The sequence below is a fragment of the Melozone crissalis genome, unplaced genomic scaffold (genome assembly GCF_028551555.1).
Source record: "Melozone crissalis strain CALT ecotype California unplaced genomic scaffold, PUWL_Pcris_2 ptg000139l_1, whole genome shotgun sequence".
In the NCBI taxonomy this organism is placed as follows: Eukaryota; Metazoa; Chordata; class Aves; order Passeriformes; family Passerellidae; genus Melozone; species Melozone crissalis.
The window spans coordinates 4,041,926-4,061,455 of NW_026535912.1; positions in this window are offsets into that span (position 1 = coordinate 4,041,926).

A 19,530-nucleotide genomic window follows, 5' to 3' on the forward strand; every position below is an offset into this window, starting at 1 on the left:
GAGACTTTATCGAGATACTTCAGTGTTTTGAAGCACACTTTTGAACACTTGGAATGGTCCCATTCTTTTAAGGGCACATTGCTTCAAATTGCCAAGTGAGAGTCTGCCTTTCAGGTCATCTTTGACAGCCCCTGGTAGAAGGACAATTGCTGCCCAAGGGAAAGGTGCAGAAGGGCCAATATTGACTGAGTGTTCCCTTTGCTTCCCAGATGCCATCTGACCAACATCTCCAGGAGGGCTGGAAGAGACAGGGGAGAGCCTGTGACCATCAGGCAGGTAGAACTCCTCTGTTTGTAGATATATTTATAGATTTATATGGTTATTTATTAGTGGTTATAATTCCATTTATAGATGATAGTGTTCTATTTATGTAGACATATATCGATAGATCTGTATAGTTAAATGTGGATATGTATATAGTTATAGATGGGATATAATTATATTTTATTATATATATACATTTATAGATGTATATTTACATCTATAAATGTGTAGACATTTATAGATTTTCAGAGTTAGAATTTTATATGTGTAGAGTAAAATATTTATATTTATATATATATATATATATATATATATATATATGAAGTTAGATTTATAAATGTGTATAGTTATATAGTAAGAGGAATAGGAATGTTTAGATGGAGAGATTGATGGAAGGATTGCTGTTTGTGTAGGCCTAGGCTGCATTTGTACCTCTTTTTCCCCTCGGCTGCCTTTTTCACCTCTTGCTTTTCCCCCGGTGCCCCCTGTGTCCCCTGTCCCTGTGCTGGGTCCGAGCTGGCGGCCAGGCCGGGCGGAGCAGCACTTCCAGCCCCGGCTGTCCCTGGAGCGGTGGGAGCTGCCGCTGGCCCCAGGCACTGTCCCTGAGGAGCTGCTGAAGGACGGTGAGACTGAGGGGGCTCAGGGGGCTGAGGGGGCCGTGGCGCTGAAGGGACGGTGACCCTGAGCTGCTGCTGGGGCTGAGGGCTGTGGGGCAGCCGCAGGCCATGGTGGCACCGAGGTGACAGGGAAGTGGCACAGGCTGGCAGGGTGGTGGGTCTCAGGGGACGGTATGGCTCAGAAGGGACTGAGGGGCGTGAGAGGACTGTGAGGGGCTGAAGAAACTGAAGGTGGCTGGGGCTTCACCAAGAGCATGGTGGGGTTGAGGGGATAGAGGGGGCCAGCAGGGAGCACAGAGGGCTCCGGGGCTGCAGCTCTGCCAGGCCTTGGAAGCAATTCCAGAGGCTCTGCTTTTGCCACAGCTGCCATGAAGACCTTGAGGACAGCCGGAGACTGACGGGAGCCAGCAGGGAGGAGCTGAAGGCCAGCAGCAAGAGCAGTGAACGGGGCCCAGCTGCTGCCAGCCTGGAGAGAGCCCGGCTGAGGCCACAGGCCCGGGGAGGCAGGTGGGGCTGAGGCTGCCGTGGGCTGTGGCTGTGGGCACTGCCCGGCGGGGCAGGAGCGGGCCCTGCCCGTGCTGGGGCTGCTCAGCGCAGCTGCCCCGGCTGGCACAGGGACTGTCCTTGGGCAAGGCAGCTGTGCCGGCAGGGCCCGGGAGCTGTGCCGGCTCTGCCGGGCTGCGGGACAGTCCCGCCGCGGCTGCGCTCACCACAGCCTGGCTGCTCGGCTGCTTTCTCTTTCTGACCCCCTGGGGAGGCTCTGACATTTCCTCTGCCCTGATGGAAGTGCAGCTGCTGCCAAGGGAAACGGTCCCCACACTCACTGAGTGTTCCCTTTGCTTGCCAGATGTCCCATCTGCTGTCCCTGTCCAGGGGAGCTGCTCTGCACGGGAGGAGGAGACCAAGCGAGAGGCTTTGAAGATGGGGCAGCTGGGATCCCTCTGCTTTGAGTTCCGTGTAGACATGTCTAGAATTGCATTATCCATTTGGATAGACATGTCTATCCATCTCTAGACGTGTCTGTTACGTATAAATGTCTAGAGATGGATTATCATTTGGATATGCACATTTGTGGGTTCCCATTTGTATAGGACTATTTCTGTATGTGTGCTGTTTAGGGATGTATACTCTGTGTATATGTACGTGTATATATACGTATTTGTTTGTAATTACATCTATGTGTATATTTCTATCTAAGTATACAAGGATGTTGTTATGTCTGTGTTTAGTTCTGTTTCCTATATATACAGTTGTGTTGCTATTTATTCGTTTGTAGTTATATGTAATAAATTAAGTTGTTAAACGCCTAATTGATCTTTGTGTATAGTGAGTTGTTGTGGAGTTTGGCAATAAATTTAGTTTTGTTAACTGAAGTTAGTATTTGTATATTTTTACACAGACTGGTTGTAATAATCTAATAAATTCCTGGTTTTAACCTAAATTGAGATTTGTATAGTTCTGTATTGTCAGCGTGGGTGTAGCAATTTGTAATAAACAACATTTTTCAGCTGAAATTGATTCTTGCGTATTTGTGGATCAGCAGTGTGGCTGTAGCAATCTGCAAGAAATGCCATTTGTCAGCCGCGATGGGTGTTCTGTGATTTGTGCTAAATTGGTGTAATTTACTGAATAGTAAAAGAGGCAAAGAGAAACAAAGAGAAAAGAAAGGAGGAGAAGGAAGTGTGCATGGGTGGTGGGGGGACAGGGAGAGGGTGGCAGGGGTTATGTGTGACAGCTTTATCACCCATCCAAGGGTCCCACCATGTCTCGCTGCTCTCCTCCATCTGGTCTCCTTGGTGGTGAGGGTCCCACACCACACTGCCACACATCCTGACGAGTGAGGGATTCCCTGGATTAACGCACGCTTTGAGAGGTGGAATGCCCAGGTGCCTCCCTTGTGGGGGGCCAGCTGGACACTGTCCCTTGCTGCCCTGAGGGTCTGTGGCATCGTGCTGCAGTGCTCTGGTGCAGGGTCTGGGCACCCCTTTGGGGGCCCTTTGATGGGGCACATCACCCCCTCTGTTGTGGACAAGCTTTCCCCCTGTGAAGGGCCCCACAGCTGGGCTCTGCCCAGCAGAGGGTGGGCGGCCACTGCCTCTCACCAGAGGCTTTCCAGCACTCACCCAAAGCCTCTCTGCCCCCAGCTTTGGTGCCAGGGTCTGTGTGAACCTGGCAGCTGATAGCCCTGGGGCTGTCATCTCCACCCTGAAAGCATTGGCTTGTGCTTCCTGAATGCCCCTGAGCTGTTACTTTATCTCCTCTTCATCAGAGAACCCTGTAGGGCCTCTCAGAGCCCAATTCAGGATGTGGTGGTCATCTCTGCAGCTTTTGTAACAAAGCTCTGCTGTAGTAGGTCAAAGTCTTTCATAAAAATGTTTAAAGCATAAACTATTGTATTTCAGTGTCTGACACCGGGGAGGACAAATCCACCCCCCATCCCACAAGCAGCTCTTTAGGAAGTGCTCCAAGTGTCCCCCTGAAGCTCATCCCAGAGACCAGAAGCCAACAGGGATCCTGAGCCAGCTCTGCTGCCTTTGGCAGCACTTTGGCAAATGAGCTGCAGCAAGGGGGAGGCAGCAGCGACTGTGACTGCTGCAGGCCGGGGATGAAGGAAGGGCCATGGACACAAGTGCTGAGATGCTCCAAAATCGAGGACAACTGGGAAGCAAGAAGGTCTCACAAGCACTGATATGATGGAAGCCCTTTGTGTGAAGTTCCCTGAAGGAACTGTCAGGGGACTTGCTGCTAGGATCAGCAGTAGCAGAAGGCAGCAGGATTTGCTCCTTTTCCTGGCTCTGTTTCAGGACACAGGCTCTGATGGCCCCTGCTCCCACAAAGCCCTTGCCCATGGAGGCTGTAGGGCAAAAGCAATCCCACTGCAAAGAGAGGCTTTGCAGTTCAAGTCCACTTGTGTTTAGGGAATGGAGTTTAGGGAAGGAATGACTCCCGTGCCAAAGCACTGGCAGGTAACCGGGACTCTGAGAGGCAGAGCCATTAGAGGGAAAGAGAGATCAGGCACTCTCATGCCTGAAACTCCTTCAGCTCTCTTCTTTAAATAAGAAAGCTGAGGAGAGGCAAATGCAGTCCTTTGAAAAAATATTGTGTCAAACAAGTCCTGAGGGAAGAAAACCTAGGTAACAATTTGGCCTTGTTTTCATAGCCTGTGTCTTCTGCAGAGGAGACTGGGATGTACAGCTTTCAGGAACACAAGGCATTGCATGGAACTGTGCATGTGCTCAGCAACTCAACCCTACCGGTGCACTTGGTAAGGACACAAACAGCAAGTGGATCTATGTATCCACCCATTACAAAAGTGTTGTTAGCAGTAGGATCGAGGTGTCCACTCCCTGGGGAAACCTTTCAGCATTTAGAATCTTGACAAGGCCATGTCTGGCCCTGCCTGGAGGTGCTGGATCTAAGCCAGCTCTCTTGGTTCTTAGGCAGGCTCATGGAGAAAAACCAAGAGGAGAATGACACCAGCTGTGCCCCCAGCAGAAGCTCTGGCACATTGCTCGTCCAGCACTGTCAGAGCCGGGCTACTCTCACAGCGCTCTCGGGAGCCTCGTGGCCGCCAAAGGTGGAGGCACCGCAGCATTTCCCAGTTCCCGGCCGTGGCTCTGCAGGGCTGGGCTGGGACAGCTTCCCCCAGCTGATGTGCAGCTCTGGATGAAGGGGAAACCATTGGGCTACCTGGTGATGGATCTTCCTAAATCACCAGAGGCACCCTTTTGTAATAATGCTGAGGTGCATTGCTTAGCTTATCCTTTCCTGACTCTTGTTTGCACTTTTGCATTACAGTAAATTACACTGTTCCTTCAGCTGGTGTCTGTGTCTGCATCTCTGACCCTCCCCACCACCAAAACAAACACACAGCCAGTTTAGCATGAGACCTGCCTCTCTGCCAGCCTGTCTCTTGACAAACACCCCTGAGACCTACCTCCACAAATGAAATTCCCATTTTGCAACTTCCTTTTCTGCAGGCAGGTGAGAAATGAGCCACTCCCAGCTCTGGACACCTCCAGAAACCAGCTGCTTTCAGCAGTCACAGCCCTGAAATATCAACCTCCTTCCTTAACCTGCCACTGGCAGCTCCCACCAAGAGGCCTTTTGTCCAAGGATACCCACAGAAGACCTGGAGAAGGGAGCAGTTTGAAACACAACTGCTTCAGAGTTAAAACCTGCCTTTACCAAATGAGCACACACCAACCTGTCCCAAAGGGAAAGCAGGCAGGAGAGAGAAGCTCCACTGCCACAACAGCAAACTGTGCTTCCTTCTGTTCCAGCTGGAGAGTGGAGGGCATGGGCTGCAGCTCACTTTGGGAAGGAGCCCTGGGAATTGGGCTGATCTGGGAGGGCAGCAAAAGGAATCCCCCAAAAAGTAGGAAAAGATTCTCTTGAAGGAATAGATGATGACAACATTTCTGCAGAAAAGCAAAAAAAGAATAACTGAAGCATTTCAAGAAGCGCCCAGACTGTAATTTGTTTGCCAATATGACAACCCCAAAGTCTCGGTGGTGTGTCAGGAAGCTCAGGAATGAACCTACAAGGCTTGGATAAACATCATAAGTGTCTGTCCCCCTGAGCACGAGCAGCTCCCCAACAAGACTTCAAGACTAAGGGACAAAGCTTCCCCCTTCAGCTCTCCACAGCAGCTCTAGGGAGTCTCTCCCCACTGCAAGATCTCCTTTGTCAGTCTACAGTGGCAGAACTTGGCTGCAGGAGGCATTTGCATTGGAGCTCTCCCCAGATAGGGGGAAGAAAAAGAAGAGGTGATTCCTGAGGAAAGAAAAAGGCAAGTCTGTTTGGGAAGACACCAGTATGAATTCACTACAACTCAAGGCCAGAAATCTCTTGAAGAAAGCAACATCCATCCATGGGGCAGCACTTTGGCTTGGATATCAATGCTGACAAAATTGCTGCCCCTTCCTGCTGCTGTAGCTGACTCCGAATCACGAGAAATGTGCCAATTCTGCCAAAGACAGGGAGACATGGTGAGATGAAACCAGCTAGTCTGCTGAAAAGGAGTCCAAATGAATGTTTTCTAACTCTCCCTTTTCCTCCTTTCTGCAGCCAAGAGCAATGTCCTTCCTCTCTGCCCCCGATGGTGACCCAGGCACGGCATGCAGCGTGGGGACAGAGCCTGTCACTGCTCCCAGTGCCCTGCCCTGCCCTTCCGTGCCTGCCTTGCCCTTCCCTGTCCTGCTGGATCCTGCTGTGCTGTGCCGAGCCGAGCCGAGCCCGGCCAGCAGTCACGCATTTGGGGAATGACCCTCCCCTGTGCCGCCCGCTGGCGTAATGAACGTACCACTTTGTAACTTTGACTAGTTAGAGAGTCTTTGTTCCTGATTTTCAGTTTTAACAATTCAGGGAGCTTTTGTTTCCCCTGACAGTACAGTTGCTGCCAAGGGAAACACACCCAAAGACCAATAGTGACCCAGCCTTCCCTTTGCTTCCCTTTTCCTTCCCTCACTGCTACACAGCGCTCTCATACCAGGACCTCAGTGCTGCCTCACCTGAGGATTCAGAGCTGCCTCCAGGCCCTTCCAGGCTAAGTGCAGGTGCTCAGGACTCTGAGGTTTTCCTGGCTTCTTGGGAGAAGGTGTTTGCTTCATCTGGACTTCTTGGGGTTTCCTCGGAGGAGCCAGGCACAGGCAAATTTCATCTCCACTGTGAGCTCTTCATTCTGCTTGTTCCCATGAAGCTTCAATGCCAACCTGAGCTCATCGTTCCTCTGGTTCCCATAGACCATCACAGCCCTTCCATGGCCTCTCCAGAGAGGAGCAGCTGCACATCTTCAGAGCAGCAGTTGCCAGCCCACAGTCCATCAGGGAGGGAAAGAGTTTCTACCCTTGCTTTCCAAGCAGGTCCTGATTAATGATCCTTTAAAGTGTTTTCCTGCAGTGCTCTATCATGGGTAGATCTCAAGTGAGAATCAGGTAGAAAGGGTCAAGTCGCCTAGGAAGGGGGACCTTGAAAACAGAAAGATTCTCTGCCTGCTTTTCCTGTCCTTGCTGCAGATTTGGATGGTGTTCTGGGCATTTTGCAGACAGCCTCTCTGTAGGGGTACAAGGGCAAGGTGGAAGATATTGCCTAACAAGTGGTCAGTGTTAGGTGCACTCTCCTCTTTCTTTGAATGAAGCCATACTAGGACTCTGATAGGATATTGCAGATGTTTAAGACTGCCTGCCCTGCAAATCAAGCCGTGCCATTTGACGCTGGCAGGGGCTATGTAGAAATCACGAATGGGCCGGGACTGCTGTGGAACGCGCCTCAAGCTGTTTGTTTTCCAGCATCAGTCTCATTGCATGGGTATGACCATGGGAAGATGCCAGCAGCTCACATCCCAGGCAGTAGACAAAGAACTTAGCGTTACAACTTACTTTATAAGTTTTTTGACCAATCACACAAAGCAAAAGCACATTGACAGTAGTTCTATCCAATCACTATAAGCACAGGTACCTTTGGTTAAAACAATGCTCGCTTATGTCAAATACAATACCTACTTGGAAGCCTTAAAACACAATGCACTGAGCTCCATTATTAAGCTTCAACCTTCCCAATATCTTGCTAGATAAACTTTTCTGTAGCTTAGAGGGGTCTTCTAGACCAGCATTAATACACAGATCATTGTTCTATTTGTCCTTGCTTTTCTACAGTTTAAATAATTTTTCTGCTGACCTATCTCATGGCTGCTGCTTAGCTGTAAACAGCTCTACTGTATCTGAGACCTGCCTTTTTCAGCTTTCCCAAAACCCTCTAATTTTGTGGATTCCCACAGAGGACTCAGTGCCAGAGCCTCTGGAGAAGCGTGGAGGGCAGGGCTCAGGCAGGTTGTGCCAGTGCAGGATTTGAACTCAAGGCACCAGGAAGCACCAAGCCTGCAGAGAGGAACTCAACCCTTCTCATCTCCCTCACTGCCAGAGCAGGCTCAGAGCAGCCATCTCACCCCTCTCTAAACCAGTGGGGGCTGTGTCCTTACCAGGCTCCTCGGGCTCCTGGGAATTGTTCCCACAGCTCTCGGTGCCAGGCAAAGCTCCTTCTGCTGCAGCTCTGTCCACAGGCTGCCCTCCTGAGGACTCAGGGGCAACATTAATATTCCCCTTGAAAGAGAAACAGAAAGGAAGAAACCCTTCTCACCACTTACACAAAACACCTGGTCCAACAACTCCATGGCTCACACACTTAATCCCTTGTTCCTAACAAGAACTCTGGGCCCCAAAGCCCTTCAACAGTCAGAAAAATTTGACTTCTCAAACACAGTCCAAAAGCTGTCAAAGCTGACAGTGACAGTGTGGAACATGGGGGTGACACTGACCACATGGAATGGCTGCTAAGGAAATCAATTGCTGCTCTGTTCTGTAAGGCTGCATGTCTGACAGCACTAACATCAGTCATCATGTCACTAATTGCAATGGAAGTCGCACTGTCTTCTTTCTTCAGCCAACACCCCAATCGGTGTAATGGTTTCAATGCCTCGCCCTAGGCAAGTTGATGTAGAAATAAATTCGATGTACCTCATTTTGCAGGGCCCTAGGGTCTGAAATTGCGATTACAGTTTTCTTTATAATGATGGACAAATCTTTTTTCTCTCTGTTTTCTCTTGATGGCTTTTTTAACGATAGGTACTATCACAGTGAGTTGTCTGATGCTACATGGGCCACCTTTAATTTTTGAGGGAATGTCCTGCCAGGCTCTATCTCCACAAATGAGCCAATATTCTGTTGCTCATTGTCATGGGGACTCATCTAGGTCATCTACTCGTCAGCAGTTTCACCCTTAGGGGGCACTGGGGTAGTACAATTGCACCACAAACTTGAGTATCTGTCCTCAGGATGATGGGGAGTAACATTTAACTGTGGATCTCCCTGGTACTGAAACTCAGCACAAAATTCCATCACCAGTGAACCAAGAATTTGAATTCTTGAGGTTCAGAAGGTGCTTTAAGAAGATCAGGGGCCCAATGATGCCAGCTGGTTATGGGATTGGTCTCGTTGGCAGCCTCGCACCAATATTTGTCACCATTGGGTATTGGCTACTCCTTGGCTGGCACAGGCACACCGACCAAACAGGTTGCAAAGGGTTTGTCTGGGCTCAAATTGGTCAAACACATGATGCCTGCGCCTGCTGACTTGGCTGAAGCAAGGCAAACATTCATTTTTGGTTCATCTACAGGCATGTATGCACAGCAAAAGCAAGCAAGAAAAACCAACAAGTGCCAGTGTATCATTTGATCAAGCTCCATGTTCCTGTTCAGCTGTTTCTTGGCAGAAGCTTCCCCATCTATTTCAGTTCTCAAGCAAATCTTTTAGCACTTGTTCAGGGACTGGCCAACTATAGGGCACTAAACTGTCCCTCTAACCTTCAATTTTTACAAATTTGGATATCTTAGAATTCTTTTGAACACAATGGACACCACGCTTTTGATGAAAGAGATCTATGATACAAACCATTTTCACAGTCCAAAAATCAACATCAAACTCAAGATTTGTAGCTTTCACAGGCTGAACAGGGAATGTCTGGCATAAAGCATCGCTTCTCCGTGCGGCTCACGTCTGCGTGCTCATTTCCCTGCTGGTGGAATTGTCAGTGCACTCTTGTGTATGAGACAGTTTCACGTCCTTCGCGGGGACCCAGTTAAGTCTGGCACCTGTGCAAATACAAGCCTACCCTTTGCCCCAAGTGATTAGCGAAAATGGTCCTTCAATTTGTCCTAACTCAAGGTTTCTGATCAAAACTGAAGGATTTTCTTTCAATTTTTCCTGTGTGCTGTTTGAAAAGTGCCTCAAAATTAGAGGATTAGGTCCTGCAAATGAGCTATTCAAAACATAAAGACATATAAAGCTTTGCTCAACCTTATCAGAGGTGTTGCTTGGGCCACTTCCCCTTTTGTTGACCTAGAATGGGTTTTAGAGTGTGGTGCATCCTTTCAACAATTGCCTGATCTGTGTGGGAATAGGGAATTCCAGAAGTGTGGCAAACGCTACAGTCCATCAAAAATGTGGCCAATTTCTGAGCTGTGTATATGGGACCATTTGTTGTTTTTCATCTCGTGGGGGATCAGTTTGGCGAGCTCTGGGCCCAGTGACACTGACAAGGACAAAAGCAAAAAACGAGAGGCGCTCTCTCTTCCCAGGACCAAAGTCCCACAGCTTTAATGGAGAACAGCTCCAGGAGAGAAAGGGAGTGTCCAGGAGAGGAAAGAGGATGTCCAGTGGAGGAAAGAGAGCGTCCACCTTGTGGCAGGAGATTTTAAACCCTTGGGGAAGGGGGTGGTAGAAAGGAACTACCATAGTTCAACATAATAAATCACCACACTGTAGTTTTCTGCATAAATTGCTGCACTTGTTGAAAACAAAATCCTAAAATCTCCCCAAACAAAACCGTGTGGGAGTGTGGGAGAAAAACCACTCAACCCCCTTGTATACCCAAGCACCAGGTGTCACAGGGAACACCAACCCCTGCAATTAGAAAGTCCACACACACAGGCTCACTGGGAAAGGAGTATCTCGTTACGAGGGGACAGAGTGCTCACTTTTCTCAACACAACACACACCATAAATCACAACAGATCCATCCACATCATCTTCCTCAAACATTCACACACTGAAAACACAACCACAATTACGACACACAGGAAAGAATGCAGCAATAAAACAGGATTTGCTCAATTCACCCCCAGAATTGCTAGCAGGTCCTTATTGACACAGCAAATCCTTTCTGCCAGCAGCCAGACCCAAACCCAAACGGTACAGGTGTACGTTGTGCACAGGACATCTCTGTGTGACTTGTGAACAGCCCTTCCCCTGCATACACCTTACGGGTTACTTTATACAGAGTTAAACGTTCCCTTTCTCCACAGTCCCAGCAGTCTTGTCTGTCCCCCACGAGGAACAGCCGAGAGCGGAGGTGCCTCCAGGAAAGGAATGTCCTGGCAGCGCCCAGAGACATCCAGAGCCCGGCTGTTCTCGCTGGAGCAGAGAAGCGTTCCTGCCGCGGTCACCAAATGAGGTGTGGAATAGAACTCACCACAGTTAAAGGTAGAAGGTGGTATGTTTATTACAGCCAGGCACAGGAGGAGTTGTCTCCTAAAGACATGTGTGAAGAATCACTGGCTCTCTCTCTCATCTCTACTCATCTAAAATATCTTACACATTCATATAATTCCCAAAAAACCTAACACATATTCATTAGATAACACTGCCTACCCTCCTTTGAATTAAAATGTATTATAATTGAGTCCAAAGTTCCTTCACATTTCTGCAGTCTTTCACTTCACATGGGTTGGTGGGTTTCAAAGTGGGGAATGGTCTCCTTCTGATGAAGGCCAAGATGTCTTCCTCAATTTGACCTCTTTCCTTATGACATGTTGGCAGACTTTCGCACCCCTTTGCTAAAGCTGAAATTTCGGGGCCCAGGTGCAGGCTACAGTCCTCTTCTTTGTCACAAAGAAATCCGCATCCCATCCTGCTTCTTTAAACATAGTAAAGACAGGCAAGTGATATATTACCCTAGCCTTAACTACCTTACCTGCAAAAAATTAACTATCCCTTATTATTTCTACTCTTCTTCCTATACTCTTTCCCCATAACTAAATCTTGCTAAAATTTTAACTCTTCCAGTTCTTTTAAATCCTGGATTCATTGGCCTCATCTCACACGCCAGCCATGTGTGAGCCGATGCTATACCTGGGAAATTCCACTCCTGAGCAGGAGATACAAGGCCTGGTTCTGAGCTAGAAGGGTGAGAAGGATGAGATGCACAGCATTTTGATCCAGGGGATGTCCTGAAAGTGCACTGCCTACCTGCCCCTGCTGCTGAGCACCACGCTCCACCTCCTTCTCCTGCTCAGCAGATTTTTAGGAATCCAGTGGTTGCTGTCTATTATTTGCTATTGCAACAAATAGAATGAATTTTCTTTTCAAGCCCCGTTTTGTCCTGGGTTATTTTGTGCATGGGTCTCCTCCTGAACCTGTGACAAAGGCCAGCAGGGACCTACAGGACACTCCTATACTCATGTCAGTAAATATGTCAGATAATTAAAGCACTCAGAAGTGCTTTAAGTATCAATAAGGCAAAAGGTATCAATGAGTTAATAAAACAATTTGGGGGAATATTTAGCCTGTGAGTTTCAGCAAAGTATTGAATATGTCTTAGATCCATGGATACAAAGTAGTAAGTGAGACTGCTGGGTGTGCACGTGTTAGGGATGTGATTCCCCACACACCCAGTGCTGGGATCAAGGATTGCCTCTCTTCTAACCCTGAGCTGGCAGCAGGGATCAGGCTCTTCTTGGTAACATTCATTTTGAAGACCTATGTTGAGCAGGTAAGAATGGTCAAAATGAAATCTTGTCCAGCTGTTTCCCTTTGGTTTACCTGTTTGAGGGTTAAAATTCTGTGCTGCAGGTGTGCTGGGTGTGTGCAGAGCAGTGCAGCCCCAGAAACCCCTTGGCTTGCCCACAGGTTGTCATGCCTTGTTGCCAGGTGTGCCCAGCTGTGGCAGGAGAAGGAGCCCGCAGCACAGTGGGCACCGTGCCCTACCCAGCTCCTCGCTCCTGCCTTGGCTTCCCCTGGCACACAGAAGCCTCTGGAAATCAGCACCGCCAGTGGCGTTCCCAGCTTGGAGCAGCTGCTGCTGGCGGGCAGATGCTGCCAGTTCGACTGCTGCCAAAGGGGAAGAAAGGCAGAGATGTACCCGCACCGGAGTCCGGGGCATGTCCAATAAAGGTGCAAATATGTGGGGAGATTTGTTAGGAAGCATTTCAGCTGTGATGCCAACAGTGGCTTCTCTCCTGGTTCTGTGTATTCTAGACAAGTAATGCAATGGTTGGCTCTGACAATTAAGAAGTAGATGTTATGTGGATGTTCAAATGTGCAGTGATGGTATTGTAATATATCCTCCCATAGTCCTCTTTCCCGTCCCCCTTGTAACAGCCTTGGTAGTCAGGGCATTTGGGGAGGGCTGGCTTGTGACCAGCAGGCAGAGTGTAACAACACCTGACCTCCAGTCAGGATGCAAGAAAGTAATCTCCGCCAATGGACAGCAGAGAAAGAGTTGACTGACAAAACTTTTGGAGGGGCTATGGGTATAAAAGGCAGAGCATCCTTTTTGTAGATGAGCATATGGCTGCTAGTCACAGAGACTCCCAATGCTGCAATTTTTCCTTATTCAGTCCTTTGTTAAGGTTTAGTAAACCTTTAAAATGTTAAAAGTGAGAGTCATTTCTCACATGTGCAATGCTGTGGGCCATTTTCTTGGTCTGGTTTCCTTTGCTTGTGTCCCATCTGCGTGCTCAGCTGGGGTACAGGCTGTAGGTGCTTGGGGCACCCTTGGTATTCCTCTTGGATCCCTGAACAACAGGGTTTGGCCCATGAAGGGAGTTTGTGCTGCTTTGTGACAGAGAAGAACTTCCCAGGCTCTTTTGTGTTTGCTGTAGGGAAGGTTGGTTATTGCTTTGCATAAATTCACAGACTAACATGCTTTGTGATGCTTTGCTTTGTCATACTTTACTTTGTGATATCAGGGCATGGTTGCCGTATTTTCATGGTGACATCAGAAGGTTGCCTTGGTGCACGGAAGGTCTCAGTGCCAGAGCAGCCCTAGGGCTTGCTGAGATCAGGCGCATCTTCCTGATTGTGGCCTTTGTCAGCGTGTAGCTGCACTCTGACAGGAGTCTTGGTTTTTGTAGTGTTGGAGTAGACTTGAACAACAGTGCTACAATGATTGAGCAACTCGCTGCTGCAGTTTGCACTGTGTATGGCACTGTTTATTCTGCCTATTTCATTACCAGCCTGGCAAGTAAGTAGAGGTTTCAACTCTGTTTAGATTAGGGTGTAACCTAACCTGGCTTTTGTATGTCTTCTTGTTCTTTCTTGGTGGCTGAGTTTCTGATTTTGAAACAGAAAGAGCATTAGGATGCCACTGGTTTGGTAAAGCTCCTGTCAAGGCATTCAGCTAAAAAGGGGGTGTCTGTAGCCACAGGGGCAGCATTTGCAGGGGAACGTGCAGGGCTTCTGTTCCCTCCACAGGAGAGTCTGTGGCAGCAGAGTCTGTCATTTCCTCAGTTTGCTGCGACAAGCAGGACAACTTACAAAATGCAGACTGGGAGGCCTTCTCAGAAGGCCTTCTAAAGACTTTGTAGCTCTCTCCAGAACTCAGGGAAAGCTTCTTTTATTCCAAATTTTGTAATGAAAGGATTTGACTGTCCGTTTTGACCCTTGGCTGAGTGCTAAAAGAGTGATTCCCTTTGCAGTGAAGTGCAAACACCAAAGCAGTGAGTGTCTGCTCCTGAGGCTGGAGCTGCTGCTGTGCTGTTTCACAACAGAACTGCCACAGCTCAGGGGGATTTGGGGCACGTTTTTCTGGGTGACTGTTTTCAGCAACTTAATGGGAATTAGTGCATGCAACTTCTTTTTTTTTTTTTTTAAAGTACCTGAAAGACAAGAGAACAAAAGCTGCTTTATCTGTTGGACAGAACAGAATAGAAGCATTGAGTGTTAAAGAACAATTTGCATTTTCTTGATCATATTTTTATTCATTTACTGGCTAAACAGGCTGAAGTGTAGGCACAACCAAGATTATTGTCCTGATCTCTTGCTGGCTGTGTGAAAGAACTATGTCACGTGGAGGGATGTTGATCAAGAAAAATACTCTCTGTTTGGGTTGACGACTTCTCTTCTGTGAGATTCAGCAGCCCAGGCAGTTTTCTCACAGCACTTGTTCATTTTCCGTTGCCCACTACAAGTCACCTGAAGCGTGTATTCAGAGGTGCTGATCCTGAGGTGAGTGAGAAAGGAACATTTCATGTTCCTGGTGCTTAAGAATTGTAGAGCAAGCTGAGAGCTTGGCCTGTGGCAGTAGAGTGTGGAGGGCCAGCTAGGAAGGCTGAAAGAAAATCCATTTCCATGTCTGCAGCAGCAATAACAAAGGCATCTATGGCTATTTCCTAATTTTCCATTTCAGAACTTTCAAGGAATGAAAAGCTCATGTTGCAGAGAGAATGTTGCTTCTCGATAGTAGCCAGGGCGTAATGTCTAATTCAGAACTATTAGCAATTCTGTTGAATTAGCCCATTTAAATTTAGCCACAGTGACTTAGAATCCCATTGTTATCAAAGTTTCTGATTTGTCCTTAGTAGAGCTGGTTGTAGAAATAGAGCTGAATAGAATAAAGTGCTGAATAGAAATAAGGTTATAAATTATAGGTAACTTTCTGTCCCTCACACTGCTGTCTGTCCAGAGATCACAGAACCAACAGCAGTCTCTCCTCTGGCCCCCTCTGCTCATGGAGAGGAGGCCGAAGAGGAGGCAAATGAGGTGGATGAGCACCAGCCTCCATCAGTGCTCACACCACAGCCTGAACATTCTGAGCCAGTAAGTGCCAGCTGTGTGTGCTGCTGTCTTTAGTGCAGGGCAGAGCTGCAAGTTTCTGACCAGCCAGCACTTTACTGTTGCTAGCAGGGCTGAGGATGCTGAGTGCTGGAGTCCTGCCAGGACCCAGTGATTGCCCCCAGCCTGTGACAGCTGGACAATGGGCTTTGGTCTGTCATGTTTAGGCACCAGCTTCCTGGCATTTTGATAGGGGCCAGCCTGAAGCACGAAGGCTCCCTGTTCCCAGAGCAGGGAGCATGTCACAGACACTGTGCTCAGCCTTGTTGGATACACAGGGGACACTGTGGCTTGGAGAGACCTGTCCCCCTGCACAAACTGGCCAAGTAGCTGCAGGCACAAAAAAATGTTGATCTGACCACACAAGTTCTTTGCAGTACTTTGTCCCCACAAACTTCTTGGGTGTGCTTACTTGGGAGTATTTCAGAGACACACTGGGGATGTAGAGTTGCTGCTTGAAGTCAGGGATTTTGGTGCCTTTGTTGCCAGGTTGCTCTTTTGCCTCTTCAGGCAGAGCAGCCAGTAGCAGAGCAGATAGGTGCTCTGAGTCTGCCTGTTTCTTGGTCCTTGATAAGCTGCAAGGAGATGACTGTGTTGTCCATGAAGCTGTGAGGGGCCATTCTTGTCTAGTGTGGAAAAAGAAACAAAGTGAGTAGTTCTGAATACTTCTTCTGAGGCAAAAACCAGACGCTGACTTTGTCTGTTGATACATTCTATTGTGTAGTCTGCTTTGAAAACTGTATTGGAACCCAGAATGGGAGCAAAGCTGCAAGTCCTTGACTGCTTTCTTGTAATGCTAAACCCAGGATGTACACCTTGCAATGGTGCCTGCTGGATCTGAAGTGAAATGGGCACCTTTGTGGCTGGGGAGCTGCGTGGGCCAAAAGGACGCAGGGCTGGCGGCCTTGAGCAGCTGAAGATGAGGCAGCGTGGGGCCAGGGGGCCAAGAAGGCCAAGGGCACGGTGGCTGTGCCGGCAGCAGTGGGGCAGCAGGAGCAGGGCAGTGAGCGTGGCCTGTGCTGGGCAGCGCTGCGGCCACAGCTGGAGTGCTGTGTGCAGCTGTGGGCCCTGGGAAGCAGAGAGTCATGGAGGGGCTGCAGCGTGTGCACAGAAGAACAGGGGAGCTGGGCAAAGGGGTGCAGCACAAGGCCAGGGAGGAGGTGCTGAGGGAGCTTTAGCCTGGACAATGGGGGCTCCTGAGGGACCTTCAGGCAGACTGCCATAGATCCCTGCCTTAGATCCATAGATCCAATGCTCAGCACAAGGGGTGTTTCCCTGCCAAACATCCCTTCACTGCATCCAAGTGCTTTAGACACTGGAGTAGGTAACACTTTCATATTTTGTTTGTTTGTTTGCTAGAAGGGGAAGCCTTGTGTAATTTCTCCTTCTGCAGGGAGCAAGGGAGCTTTTTCTCAGTTTTCCTGCCCTTTTCCAGCACTGGCAGAAACACATCACTTTCAGGGTAACGGCTCCCGTGTCTTTTGGCAGCCCAGGGAATCAGTGTGCATTGTGTTTGGGAATTGAGCAGGAAATCAATGCCCTTGCATTCCAGCTGGTGCTCAGAGATCACAGGAGCTGGGAGGGGCTGGGCTGCATTTCTGATTCCAGCCACTTCAGCACCACCAGTGTGATCGAGTCCAAGAGAGGAACTTGCCCGAGCACAGATGCACAAAGAGTGCAGTTCCCAGCAATGCTCTGGGTCTGGTTGCATTCCATAAGGACCAACATGCTCCAGATTCCCCAAGAGTGTGCTTTTTTGAAGCAACAGGAGAGCAATCTCAGGATTGTAGTTGAGCGGGGCACTGGCTACCAAGTTCTGATGTGTGTAGCAGCAGAGAAGACAGTAAAGAGAGATTTCAGTCATGAGATCTGTCTGTCTATCTATCTATCTATCTATCTACCTATCTATCTATCTATCTATGTAACATTTACATAATTAAACCTTCCTGGCTTGGGTCCAAGGCAGCTGGAGGTGCAAAGGTCACCTAAAGCATCCCTTTCAGGAGAGGATTAGAGACATGCTCCCTCGACCAATTCTGAGCAGGCAGAGATGTTTTCCCCTCCAGATCTGGTGGGTTTTTTTCCCCTCAGAGTTGTTTTCCTCCTCCATCCTCTTCTGCCCTCAAGTCCCCAGTTAATTCTTTAAATTTCTGCCTGTCCTAGAGAGGTGCAACAATTCCATGTTTAGGTGGTGTTTGTTGACTCTGGTCGCATATGCATTATGTGACACATGGTTTCCTTCACTGGCATTCCCAGGGCTGTGTAAGTGCATTTGTTCATGGGGCCTTAGGAGAGTCTCTTTCCCTCAAGAGCAGCAGCAGCAGCAGCAGCAGCAGCAGCAGCAGCAGCAGCAGCAGCAGGGAGCGCTGGCAGGGTCAGGACGAGGAGCAGGTGGCTGTCCTGGCCCTTTGCTCCCAGCCCCCAGGCCAGGAGGGCTCTGGCTGCAGCAGGGCGCTCTTCGGGCAGCCCCTGGCAGCCTCTGCACGGAGCACGGCACGCTGCCCCGTCCTGCTGGTGCCACTTTTCTTCAGCAATACCCTAGCTCCTCTTCACAAGGAAAAAACTCCAGCAATCTAAAAAGAGATCATTCAAGTACAGTTCTACCTGCCTTTGCATTGTAGTTCAGGGCATGTGGTTTTTTGGTCTATAATTTCATGATTTTCATGAAAACATGCATTCATATCTTCACATTTTTGTGGTTTTAATTATTCATATACCTAAACACTGCATTTTAAACTCTTGATTTATTGCAGTTGGTAATTTTCAGGTAGTATATTTTAAAATGTCACAAAACAACACCTTTTGGGTAGTTTTTCTCACTCTTAAAAAAAAACCCCATAAGCCATTTTAGTCTCTGTCTCTCCAAATTGGTTCGTATCGGCCTATTTTAAATCAGGGCTACAATACTTTTATAGGATTGAGAGAGCTCCAATGAAATGCACACCAGTGATTCCTCTTGTGGAATATCATGGCCCCACCGTAAAGCCTCTATCTACTTTTTTTTTCTCTCATTAGCTCAACTGCAAACACGTTTAGTTGCAAACTTACACAAGATGAGCAAAATCAAAATGATGTGAGGGGCCTTTGGGATCTCCTTGCTGATCCTTCTGCTTCTTCAGCTGAGCAAGGCTCTGATCCAGGCAAAGAGATTGCACTCAGTGCTACACAACCATTTGGCTGGAACTCTGCTGATTTCTAGGCTGGAGGCCTCTCTCTCCCCAGGATGTTTTGGCTGAGACAAGCTTTGGTGGGTTTTGGCTGCAAATACCATTGCCCTTGCTTTTCTATATCCACAAGTACCATGGCTGGGCAAAAACTGCCACGTGGGCCATCTTCCAAAGGCACTTTGTTCTGGAGTTTGTGAATGAACGAGAGCCTCCTCCACTTCCAAACCACATGAAAAAAATCATGAAAGAAAACTTCCCATCCTTAACAAACAACTGACAATTCACAAGTGGATCTAGAGCTTCTTTACGCAATGAAAAGGAAGGCAGTCTTCCAATGGAGTTGTGCTTTTGGGAGTTTTTCTTCTGACTCCCACTCCCAGCTGGCACTGGAAAAAGTCACGTCTCTGCAAGCGTCAGTGTCTTCTGTCTGCCATGAGTTGTTTTGCTGCAACAATCAGAACAGGCATCAGGCTGGAGAGAGGCTCAGCTGATGCTAGGAACAGGTGCTGCCCGAAGGAGAAAAAAGACATGAACTTTTACCTCCCAAACCCATCTCCCCAGAGGCTCAAGCAGGATTCCTCTGGTTCCCAGAAATACAAAGAAATAGGGCTGAGAAGACCCTTTGCAGCTATGTGTTCATGCCCAAGACTTTCCTGATGGCATTTGAGTTTTGCCTTTTTTCTCTTCTGTCTTTTCTGTATTCCCTGCACATCAATTTAGAGCTCTGTAGGCTACTCGATTAGTGACTACTTTTCCCAGTCCTTTTCCATGGCCTTTGCCTAAGCAGAAAGACAAACTTCCAGAGCTCCAAGCGCCAGGGGGTAGAAGGCCCCAGTGTTATCTTGGTTCTTCCTGGGACAGACCCCTCCAGGGAGCTGGTGGACTCACCATCCCTGCAAGCCTTTGAAAGAAGACTGGAAGTGGCACTCGGTGCCGTGCTTTAGTTGAGGTATTAGGCCACAGATTGGACTCGATCATCTTGAAAGTGTCTGTCTTCCAAGCCAGGGATTCTGTGATTCTGTGACTGAGGCAGCTTTTCCTGCAGCCCTGGAAAGGGCTGCTAGGGCCCTTGGCCAAGGACGGGGATCAGGGCTC